General features: G+C 45.6%; 1 protein-coding gene across 2 annotated transcripts in view; it reads right to left on the bottom strand.

Annotated features, from left to right (window-relative positions):
* The window catches only part of TMEM161B (transmembrane protein 161B), a 73,299-nt gene extending 63,475 nt beyond the window's left edge, over window positions 1-9,824 (bottom strand). Inside the window, exon 1 of one of the 2 annotated variants that reach the window (XM_073624472.1) lies at window positions 9,523-9,824. The gene's annotated coding sequence lies outside the window, so the exon portion shown is untranslated. Of the gene's footprint in view, window positions 1-6,799; window positions 7,163-9,522 lie in introns of those variants that run through there. The other variant, XM_073624473.1, reaches the window with a different exon arrangement.
* Between the last annotated feature and the right edge of the window lie 1,704 nt (window positions 9,825-11,528).

Here is an 11,528-nt window from a genome sequence, read left to right on the forward strand (position 1 = left end):
CAGCCTAGCAGTGCCCAGTAGCCTCACCAGTGCCCGTCACATGCAGCCTGCCTGTGCCCAACAGCCTCACCAGTGTCCATCATATGCAGCCTGCCTGTGCCCGGATCAGATTGGCCATCTCCTTGTGTCACGGAGCAGGGTTTGAATTGCCCGGGCCGCAGTAACAATGTCCCGCCTCCTGTGATCACGTCATACTGATTCAATGTCCCGCCATTGGATCAGTGTGCCGTCTATCACAGGAGGCGGGACATTGTTACTAAGGCCTGGACAATTCAGCTCCGTGACATGCGGAGATCGAGGGGAGGAGGAGGGAGTGGAGGACTGGGGCGCTGTTTTTGCTATCAGCTGAATGAACAAACACCATTTTCGGCCGATAATTTTCGGCAGTCGAAATTTCAGTGCACCTCTAGAGCAAAGGGACACATATGGGGCTTTCCTATATTGCTGGGCACAGGAACACACATGGGGCTCCCCTGTAATGCTGAGCACAGGAACACATATGGGGCTCCCCTGTAATGCTGAGCACAGGAACACATATGGGGCTCCCCTATAATGCTGAGTAAACAGGAACACACATGGGGCTCTCAACACTGGCGCTTTTAACCCTTTTCTCGGCCAATAGCGGGGGGTAAAAGAGCCCCACTAGCAGCTGAAAAGCACCGCTATAACAGCAGTAAAGCGCTGCTAAAACTAGCAGCGCTTTACTGCTAAAGCTGGCACCACCCCAGTATTAAAGGGCCTTAAAGGGAGATTGTAGACCTACACAAGGCTGGAATTGGCTACAAGACCATCACCAAGCAGTTTGGTGAGAGGGTGACAACAGTTTGTGTGATTTTTCGCAAATGGAAAAAACACAAAATAACTGTCAATCTCCCTCAGTCTGGGGCTCAATGCAAGATCTCACCTTGTGGAGTTTCAATGGTCATGAGAACGGTGAGGAATCAGCCAGGAACTACACAGGAGAATTTTGTCACTGATCTCAAGGCAGCTAGGACCATAGTCACCAAGAAAATAATTGGTAACACACTACACCATGAAGGACTGAAGCACCCGCAAGGTCCCCCTGCTCAAGAAAGCACATGTACAGGCTCATCTGAAGTTTGCTAACGAACATCTGAATGATTCAGAGGAGAACTAGGCAAAAGTGTTGTGGTTACGCGAGACTAGGGATCGACCGATATCGTTTTTTCGTTGCCGATATGATACCGATATTTCGGCCACCTCTCCTGCCGATATTATTGGCTGATATTTTGTACATTGAAACTTTTCAGAAATAACACCAATTTTAATCCAAAAATTAAGTATAAACTGAAAATGTTAATGTTTATTAAAAATTAAACATTAAAGGGCTCGTTCTTCACACCATACCTGCATGAAAACTGATGGGAGAGAAAAAACACACACAGATTTCAAAACTGGCATCTCTGTCTGCAGTGCACCATGGTGTGATGAACGAGATCTAAAAGTAAACAACTGGGAAAAATAGAGTGCTTGAAAAATAATAACTTCTTAAATGGCTTCCCAAAACATACAAAAAGTATAACTGACTGTGCAAAAAGCTAGACAGTGGACATGACACACAGGGGGAGATTTACTAAAGTTGGAGAGAGCAAAATCTGGTGCAGCTCTGCACAGAAACCAATCAGCTTCCACGTTTCATTGTCAAAACGTAATTGAACAAACTGAAGTTATAAGCTGAGTGATTGTCTACCATGTACAGCTGCACCAGATTCTGAGTGCTCCAGTTTTAGTAAATCTGCCCCACTGCACTGACAGTCTGACACTACTACACTTTCTTCAATACAATATTAAAGCATAAAGCATAACAGTTCAGCATGTTCACCTGTTAAATAGGTTCTGTTTTTTTAATATATTTTGTTGACAATTTACTGAAAACACGCTCCCTTGGTACAGATGGAGGAGCAGAGAGGTATCTTCTAGCATGAGAGGCAAGCCTTTTGTAGCATGACTCATTTTCTTTCCACCACTGAAGAGGATCACCACTTCTGTCAATTACTGGTTCCTTCAAATAGAGATGAAGTTCATCATCCAGGCTGATTATTGATGCACATTCAGAAGAATCTTCCGCATGAGGCCCCAATAACATGGCATCAATTCGACCACGATGAAGATTCTCTTCTGCTCGTTGTCTTTTTTGACGTTTGTTTTTACAGCATCCTGCTCGTCCACATTAGTAACATGCTCTTCACTAACTTTCGGCAGGAACCTCTTGTTGATCTTCTGTCAGCGCCAGCACAACATTTTTATTCTCTTCATGCTTCTCAAAGCCTTTGGTGAGGCTGTTCCTCATGACCTGCCTTAATGTTTTAATGTCACGTGTGTTGGGTCCTTCATTCTCCTGAAGAAGCATCTACAGAACTCTCACACATGGGATGACAGATGACTCGTAATGACTCACCTCTAGTGTCACTTCCTCTATGGGGAGGAGGGTCTCAATGAAATTGGCTACAATTTCCCACTGATCAGCAGTAGGACAACTATATCCTTCATGTTCGTCTGAATAGCTGCTCAGAGCTCTCTTCTGTTCCAGCATTTTTTGCAACATGTGAAGTGTTGAATTCCAACGTGTTGGAACAGCGTGAATTAGGCTGTTTTTGGGAAGGCCAAGGTCTTATTCTCCAGTCTTCAAGCATGCCTAGAAACATTTCTCTAATGTACTCCCCAGTGTGGGATCCTTGCATAACCTTTGCATTCAACACTAGGGATGAGCCATACACCCCCCTGTTCGGTTCGCACTAGAACATGCGAACAGGCAAAAAAATTTGTTCGAACACGCGAACACCGTTAAAGTCTATAGGACACGAACATGGATGATCAAAAATGTGAATGGCTTATATGCAAGTTATTGTCATAAAAAGTGTTTGGGGACCTGGGTCCTGCCCCAGGGGACATGAATCAGTGCAAAAAAAGTTTTAAAAACGGCCGTTTTTTCGGGAGCAGTGATTTTAATAATGCTTAAAGTGAAACAATAAAAGTGTAATATTCCTTTAAATTTCGTACCTGGGGGGTGTCTATAGTATGCCTGTAAAGGGGCGCATGTTTCCCATGTTTAGAACAGTCTGACAGCAAAATGACATTTCAAAGGAAAAAAAGTAATTTAAAACTACTTGCGGCTATTAATGAATTGCCGGTCCGACAATACACATAAAAGTTCATTGATAAAAACGGCATGGGAATTCCCCACAGAGGAACCCCGAACCAAAAAAAAAAAAAAAAAGTGGCGTGGGGGTCCCCCTAAATTCCATACCAGGCCCTTCAGGTCTGGTATGGATATTAAGGGGAACCCCGGCCAAAAAAAAAATGGCGTGGGGTCCCCCTCAAAATCTATACCAGACCCTTCAGGTCTGATATGGAGTTAAAGGGGAGCCCCGCGCCAAAATAAAAAAAAATGGCGTGGGGTCCCCCAAAAATCCATACCAGACCCTTATCCGAGCACGCAACCTGGCAGGCCGCAGGAAAAGAGGGGGGGACGAGAGAGCGGCCCGTTACGTAATCCCGCCCCCCTCTGACGTCCCAGTGCGTCAGAGGGGGGTAGGGTCACTGGGTGGCCCCGCCCTCCGTTATTTAAGAACCATCAGAAGAGGAGAAGCGTCACACAGCGGGAGCCTCCCATCATGGTGGATGCGGAGCGGCCCGAGAAGAAGACGCCGCGGAGGAAGAACCAGAAGAAGAAGATGGAGGAAGAAACCGAAGGAAGATAGAAGAAAGAAGCATTTAAATAAAGGAATTGTCAAAAACTGTCTCTTGCCATTTTTAACATTTTCGACAGTTTTTTAGTGAAATGGTAGGGGTACTTTTGTACCCCCTTACCATTTCACACAGGGAGGAGGGCCGGGATCTGGGGGTTCCCTTGTTAAAGGTTCAGGGGGGGGCGCTCTCTTGCCCCCCCTCTTTTCCTGCAGCCTGCCAGGATGCGTGCTCAGATAAGGGTCTGGTATGGATTTTTGGGTGGACCCCACGCCATTTTTTTTTATTTTGGCGCGGGGTTCCCCTTAAAATCCATACCAGACCTGAAGGGCCTGGTATGGAATTTAGGGGGACGCCCGTGCCATTTTTTTTTAAATTTGGTTCAGGGTTCCCCTATGGGGAATTTCCATGTTGTTTTTATCAATGAACTTTTATGTGTATTGTCGGACCGGCACTTCATTAATAGCCGCGAGTAGTTTTAAATGACTTTTTCCCCTTTGAAATGTCATTTTGCTGTTAGACTGTTCTAAACATGGGAAACATGCGCCCCCCTTTACAGGCATACTATGGACCCCAGGTACGAAATTTAAAAGAATATTACACTTTTATTGTTTCACTTTAAGCATTATTAAAATCACTGCTCCCGAAAAAAACGGCCGTTTTTAAAACTTTTTTTTGCATTGATCCATGTCCCCTGGGGCAGGATCCAGGTCCCCAAACACTTTTTATGACAATACCATGCATATAAGCCTTTAAAATTAGCACTTTTGATTTCTCCCATAGACTTTTAAAAGGTGTTCCGCGGCTTTCGAATTTGCCGCGAACACCCCAAATTGTTCGCTGTTCGGCGAACTGACGAACAGCCGATGTTCAACTCGAACATGAGTTCAACTCGAACCCGAAGCTCATCCCTATTCAACACCAATTGCCTTTTTGTCCATCTGCTGTCAATGAAGTGGCATGTAACACTCATTAGTGACTTATTAGTTGGTCCTGACCAGCAGTCAGCCGTGAATGAGAGTGAGTTGCCAGCTGCTCTGGTTGTAGCATAGCCTTTACTTTCTCAACTACCTTTTGGTGAATCTTTCCCAGCATTTCAGTTCAGTAATACTTTTCACTCTTCAGTGGGTACCTTATCTCAGCTATGGACATCAACCGCTGAAATCCAGAGTCAGAAACCATTGTAAATGGCTGGTTATCCGTAACCATCATCTCTGTGATTGCTTTGTCCAGCTGTCGGGATCTTCCGTCCGAATTTAGCCACTTAGCTGTTTTCTGAAACATCTTTTACTGTCGTTTGGTGGGATTGTGGTATTTCACTCTGTGATTCAGTTTGTTTTCTCTGCACTTCATTATATAATTCAACATGATGAACTCTTAGATGGGCCCAAAGATTTGACGTATTTTTGGCTTTTCCTGGAGATGTTTGAGAAGAGAAATAGTCCCAGACTAGGCTTTTACTTTTTCTCTCTGCATCCATCTGCATTGAAATTTAAACTTAAAAAGAGTAAGGTTAAAAATGACAGGTACCCTGCTGTGGGTGGCATGCTGGCTGGCACCCTGCTGTGGGTGGGCTTGCTGCCTGGCAGTGGCACCCTGCTGTGGGCGGGCTTGCTTGCTTGCTTGCTGGCTGGCACCCTGCTGTGGGCGGGCTTGCTGGCTGGCCTCTTGCTGTGGGTGGCACCTTGTTGAGGGTGGCTGCTGGCTGGCCTGGCACCTTGCTGTAGGTGGGTGGCTGGCCTCAGTGGCCTGGCACCTTACTGTGGGTGGGTTTCTGCTGGCTGGTATGTCCGTCCTCCCAAGTGACGATGCAAGGCGAGGGAGGCTGTCAGACTCGATAGGCCCAGTGCGCGGAGACGTAATGACATTGTGTGCGTGTCCCGCGTGCCCCTGCGCACTGGGTCTGCACTCTGCAGGCTTCTAGACCCCAAAAAGATGGCTGTGACCCACAGAGACCAACATCGTGCTAGTTTGCAACCGATACAGATTTTTGTTAAAATGCTGATATCGGCTTGCAATAATCGGCCGTACCGACAGTCGGTCGATCCCTAGATGAGACCAAAATCGAGTTGTTTGACATCAACTCAATGTGCTGTGGTTGGAGGAGTTGGAATACTGCCTATGACCACAAGAACTGATCCCCAACATCAAACATGGATGTGGAAACATTATGCTTTGTGGGTGTTTTTCTGCTAAGCGGACAGGAAAACTTCACCACATCAAAGAGACGATGGACGGAGCCATGTATCGTCAAATCTTGGGCGAGAACTTCCTTCCCTTAGCCAGGGCACTGGAAATGGGTCGTGGATGGATATTCCAGCATGACAAGGACCCAAAACACACGGCCAAGGCAACAAAGGAGTGGCTCAAGAAGAAGCACATTAAAGTCCTAGAGTGGCCTAGCCAGACCTTAAACCCATAGAAAATATGAAGAGGGAGCTGAAGGTTTGAGTTTCCCAACGTCAGCCCCAAAACCTTAATGACTTGGAGAGGATCTGCAAAGAGGAGTGGGACAAAATCCCTCCTGAGATGTGTGGAAACCTGGTGGCCAACTACAAGAAACGTCTGACCTCTGCGATTGCCAACAAGTACTAAGTCATGTTTTGCGAAGGGGTCAAATACTTATTTCACTCACTAAAATGCAAATCAATTCATAACTTTTTTAAAATGTTTTTCTTGATATTTTTGTTGTTATTCTGTCTCCAAGACCCCTCTCACACTCAGCAGCACTAGCAGTAAAGCAGCGCTAGTTTTAGCAGCGCTTTTGCCCACTAGCTTTTAACCCCCGCTAGCAGCCAAAGAAAGGGTTAAAAACGCCCGTAAAGAGGTGCTTCTGAAGCGCTGCCCATGCATTCCAATGGGCAGGGGCGGTTTAGGAGCGCTGTATACAGCGCTCCTAAACCGCCCCAAAGATGCTGCTTACAGTACTTTTTGTACCGTCCCACAAGCGCATCACCCCAGTGTGAAAGCACTCGGGCTTTCACACTGGGGTGGCATGGGAGGCGTTTTTGAGGTGCTATTTTTAGCGCTAAAATCCCTGAAAAAAGCCTTCAGTGTGAAAGGGGTCTCCCAGTAAAAAAAAAAAACTTACCGTTAAAATTATAGACTGATCATTTCTTTGTCAGTGGGCAAATGTACAAAATCAGCAGGGGCTCAAATACTTCCCCCCCCCCCTCACTGTACGGGGTTCCCCTAGAATACTGAGCACAGGAACACATATGGGGATTCCCTATATTGCTGAGTACAGGATCACATATGGGGTTCCCCTGTAATACTGAAGACAGGAACACCTATGGGGCTCTCCTGAAATACTGAACACAGACACACATATAGGGCTCCCCTATAATACTGAACACAGACACACATATAGGGCTCCCCTATAATATTGAACACAGACACACATATGGGGCTCCCCCTATATTACTGAACACAGACACACATATGGGGCTCCCTTATAATACTGAACACAGATACACATATGGGGCTCCCCCTATTTTACTGAACACAGACACACATATTGGGCTCCCTTATAATACTGAACACAGACACACATATAGGGCTACCCTATAATACTGAACACAGACACACATATAGGGCTCCCTTATAATACTGAACACAGACACACATATGGGGCTCCCCCTATATTACTGAACACAGACACACATATAGGGCTCCCCTATAATACTAAACACAGACACACATATAGGGCTCCCCCTATATTACTGAACACAGACACACATATAGGGCTCCCCTATAATACTGAACACAGACACACATATAGGGCTCCCCTATAATACTGAACAGACACACATATGGGGCTCCCCTATATTACTGAACACAGACACACATATGGGGCTCCCCCTATATTACTGAACACAGACACACATATAGGGCTCCCCTATAATATTGAACACAGACACACATATAGGGCTCCCCCTATATTACTGAACACAGACACAAATATGGGGCTCCCTTATAATACTGAACACAGATACACATATGGGGCTCCCCCTATATTACTGAACACAGACACACATATTGGGCTCCCTTATAATACTGAACACAGACACACATATAGGGCTACCCTATAATACTGAACACAGACACACATATAGGGCTCCCTTATAATACTGAACACAGACACACATATGGGGCTCCCCTATAAGGTTGAGCACAGTAACACATATGGGGCTCCCCTATATTACTGAACACAGACACACATATGGGGCTCCCCCTATATTACTGAACACAGACACACATATAGGGCTCCCTTATAATATTGAACACAGACACACATATGGGGCTCCCCCTATATTACTGAACACAGACACACATATAGGGCTCCCCTATAATACTAAACACAGACACACATATAGGGCTCCCCTATAATACTGAACACAGACACACATATAGGGCTCCCCTATAATACTGAACAGACACACATATGGGGCTCCCCTATATTACTGAACACAGACACACATATAGGGCTCCCTTATAATACTGAACACAGACACACATATGGGGCTCCCCCTATATTACTGAACACAGACACACATATAGGGCTCCCCTATAATACTGAACACAGACACACATATAGGGCTCCCCTATAATACTGAACAGACACACATATGGGGCTCCCCTATATTACTGAACACAGACACACATATAGGGCTCCCCTATAATACTGAACACAGACACACATATGGGGCTCCCCTATAATACTGAACACAGACACACATATAGGGCTCCCCTATAATACTGAACACAGACACACATATGGGGCTCCCTTATAATACTGAACACAGACACACATATAGGGCTCCCCTATAATACTGAACACAGACACACATATAGGGTTCCCCTATAATACTGAACAGACACACATATGGGGCTCCCCTATATTACTGAACACAGACACACATATGGGGCTCCCCTATAATACTGAACAGACACACATATGGGGCTCCCCTATATTACTGAACACAGACACGCATATAGGGCTCCCCTATAATACTGAACACAGACACACATATAGGGATCCCCCTATAATACTGAACACAGACACACATATGGGGCTCCCCTATAATACTGAACACAGACACACATATAGGGCTCCCCTATAATACTGAACACAGACACACATATAGGGCTCCCCTATAATACTGAACAGACACACATATGGGGCTCCCCTATATTACTGAACACAGACACACATATGGGGCTCCCCTATAATACTGAACAGACACACATATAGGGCTCCCCTATAATACTGAACACAGACACACATATGGGGCTCCCCTATAATACTGAACACAGACACACATATAGGGCTCCCTTATAATACTGAACACAGACACACATTTAGGGCTCCCTTATAATACTGAACACAGACACACATATGGGACTCCCCTTATATTACTGAACACAGACACACATATTGGGCTCCCCTATAATACTGAACAGACACACATATAGGGCTCCCTTATAATACTGAACACAGACACACATATAGGGCTCCCTTATAATACTGAACACAGACACACATATGGGGCTCCCCTATAATACTGAACACAGACACACATATAGGGCTCCCCTATAATACTGAACACAGACACACATATGGGGCTCCCCTATAATACTGAACACAGACACACATATGGGACTCCCCCTATATTACTGAACACAGACACCCTGTAATGTTGAGCACAGTAACACTGCACATATATAACAGAACAGGTGCAATGTGCTGCCATGCCTCCACCATGAGTCGCCCCATTCCCAGCGCCCCCCCTAACACCTGTCCCCAGCACACACCTTTCTCTGCAGTCACCGGCTCCACAACACTTCTTGTGCTGGAGGTCACGCTAGGACCCCTGCACACACCAACATGGCGGCACTCGCCTCTCCGACCCGGCTACGGTAACCTAAAACACCGCTAACAGATACTTCCTGCTCACCACACTCAAACCCCGGGTTTAGCAGGATAAGACGGCGCCTCGAATAACACAATGGTCTTTATCAGTGCTACTTTTTACAACATTTCTGAAACAGGCGCATTCAGGACAGCCTAGTTAGTATAAAGCCCCGTTTCATTGTCCGCATGCGCACTAAGTCGATCGATCCATTCCCAAAACTGAAGGGGGTGGGTGTTAGTTGGAAGCATTTGTTCTAGTAAACTGTGGTATATTCCTCCCGGTGGCTCTGTTATGGGTTTATAACCAGCGCATCACGTGATTTTATGTCATGATTGGTGAGCGGTCATGATTGGTGTGGGCAATTCGGGTTATTCGTTCTCGGTTTGAGTGAGTATTTTTATCTATTGGGTTAGGTTGCAAGGAGGCTGGAGAAGATGTGTTACGAATCCTAAACTCGTAACATCAAAAATTGTACAGTGAAAAATGAGGAATTTTATACTGTACTTCTCTCTGTATAAGGCCTGCTATGGAAGAGTGTTCACACAGCAAAGTGGGAGTGGTAAAGCAAAGAGGAGCAAAGTGAGAATGACTGATGTTGTAGTCTGTGACTAGCATAAGGTAACCAGATTTTTAAAATGAAATCCAGGGACATATTTATTATATTGGCAAATGGTAAACTAGTTTATAAGCATATTTTCCTGAAATGATATATACAATGTATGTGGTATGGAATGATTGTATGGTATATACATTATTTCTTATTTTGTCCATAAATAAAGATTAAAAAAAAGATACTTCTTAGAATTGTTTGAGGCATGACTACCAAATGTTATGAAGATAAGAAAAAGCAGTGTGCAGGGCTCAGGAGCGCATTACATAAAGAATGCAGGGCTTAGGGGCACGCTACATAAAGAATGCAGGGCTCAGGAGTGCACTACATAAAGAATTCAGGGTTCAGGGGCACGCTACAAAAAGAATTCAGGGCTCAGGGGCACACTACATAAGGAATTCAGGGCTCAGGGGCATGCTACATAAAGAATGCAGGGCTTAGGAGCGTGCTACATAAAGAATGCAGGGCTAAGGAGCGCGCTACGTAAAGAATGCAGGGCTCAGGAGTGCACTACATAAAGAATTCAGGGTTCAGGGGCACGCTACATAAAGAATTCAGGGCTCAGGGACACGCTACATAAAGAATGAAGGACTCAGGAGCGCGCTACATAAAGAATGCAGGGCTTAGGAGCGTGCTACGTAAAGAATGCAGGGCTCAGAAGTGCACTACATAAAGAATTCAGGGTTCAGGGGCACGCTACATAAAGAATTCAGGGCTCAGGGACACGCTACATAAAGAATGCAGGGCTCAGGAGCGCACTACATAAAGAATGCAGGGCTTAGGGGCACGCTACATAAAGAATGCAGGGCTCAGGAGTGCATTACATAAAGAATTCAGGGTTCAGGGGCACGCTACATAAAGAATTCAGGGCTCAGGGACATGCTACATAAAGAATTCAGGGCCCAGGGACACGCTACATAAAGAATGCAGGACTCAGGAGCGCGCTACATAAACAATGCAGGGCTTAGGAGCGTGCTATATAAAGAATGCAGGGCTAAGGAGCGCGCTACATAAAGAATGCAGGGCTCAGGAACTCGCTGCATAAAGAATGCAGGGCTAAGGAGTGCGCTACATAAAGAATGCAGGGCTCAGGAACTCGCTGCATAAAGAATGCAGGGCTCAGGAACACTACATCACTTATCACACCATGAGGACTATCAGTGATCCAGTGGAATCCAGCTGATGTTTGCAGCCAGTTTAACATACCGTTTTGGGTCCTACGCAGCCCTTCTCTGGACCCATCAGCCTTTGAGTTCTTCTGTCTCTCCAAGCTAAACATACCGGAACGAGAGATC

Source organism: Aquarana catesbeiana, linkage group LG01 (genome assembly GCF_042186555.1).
Source record: "Aquarana catesbeiana isolate 2022-GZ linkage group LG01, ASM4218655v1, whole genome shotgun sequence".
Lineage (NCBI taxonomy): Eukaryota > Metazoa > Chordata > Amphibia > Anura > Ranidae > Aquarana > Aquarana catesbeiana.